General features: G+C 62.0%; 1 protein-coding gene across 1 annotated transcript in view; it reads left to right on the forward strand.

Moving 5' to 3' along the window:
* TSPEAR (thrombospondin-type laminin G domain and EAR repeats) overlaps positions 1 to 1,127 on the forward strand; it is a 30,690-nt gene that overhangs the window by 6,718 nt on the left and 22,845 nt on the right. The window lies entirely within an intron of this gene.

Consider the following 1,127-nt stretch of genomic DNA (forward strand, 5'->3'; position numbering starts at 1 on the left):
TAAAAAAAAAAAAAAAAAGATAACAAGTCACACCCAGCCCACTTTCTGGGGGTGAGCTCTCTGACAGTAGCGTGCAGGGGTGAGCACAGGTGGGCACCAGCACGGCCGCCTCCTCACCTGTCTGGGTAAGATAGACAGATGGGGTCCTGCGGGGTACCTGCCCACAGAAGCCCCAGCACAGAAGCCCCACTCCCGGCGTGATGGCCCACAGGCTTCCCTCCTCGTTTAGGAGGAGCCTGGCTAGTGTACATTGAGAGGGTAAGAGCCGGCCAGCATGGGCTGGGGGAGCAGCGTGCAAGGATGGGGGCTGGAAGCCACCCATGCCCTTGTTCCCTGACACCAGGCTTGTCCACTCTGAGCATGCTCTAGAACGGTGGTGGAGAGCGCAGGCCTCAGAGGAGCTGGTTCTGGCCAGGCTTCTGCCCTGAGTGGCCACCAGCAAGTCCTCCCCGTCCTGTAACTTGAGGGGTGGGCTAGGTCTGAGGTTGCTGCCCATCCTGGGGGGTTGCCCATCCTGGGGGTTGCTGCCCATCCTCTGACCCAGCCCTCCCTGGGCTCCACAGCCAGGCATTCACCTGAGACCATGCCCACCAGGCAGACCCTGGGAAGAGCCCCCCAGCCACCTGCTCAAGGGCAGATCATTCAGGGAGGGGCTTCCAGACAGAGGGAACAGCGTGTGGTGGAGGGTAGGGACAGTGAGAGCAGAGGGGATGCTGGGCAGCTGGGGGAGGCGAGCGGGTTCCACTTTCAAGAAGGCCACAGTGAGACGTGTGGAGTTGTCCTGAAGGCAGTGAGAGCGCCCGAGGGTTTTCGTCTTGGAACGGCTCTTGTGAAGGCCCACAGGCAGGGGGTGGTCCCACGAGGGGCCAAGAGGGAGGGTGGGTGGATGGAGCTCAGGTGAGCAGGGCATGTCCGGAGTGGTCGTCGGTGCCTTCACTGGACTGAACGGGGTGGGGGTGAGGCTATCAGGTGGGCTCTGGTTCTGCCAGGGCCATGGTAGGGCCCTGCCCCAGCACTGCCCCTTGATTCCAGGTGACAACCACAACATTGACAGCGTCATCTACAAGTGGAACCCGCAGACCCGCCTCTTCGAGGCCAACCAGACCATCGCCACCTCTGGCGCCTAT

This window comes from Galeopterus variegatus, unplaced genomic scaffold (assembly GCF_000696425.1).
Source record: "Galeopterus variegatus unplaced genomic scaffold, G_variegatus-3.0.2 Scaffold336, whole genome shotgun sequence".
Taxonomy (NCBI): Eukaryota; Metazoa; Chordata; class Mammalia; order Dermoptera; family Cynocephalidae; genus Galeopterus; species Galeopterus variegatus.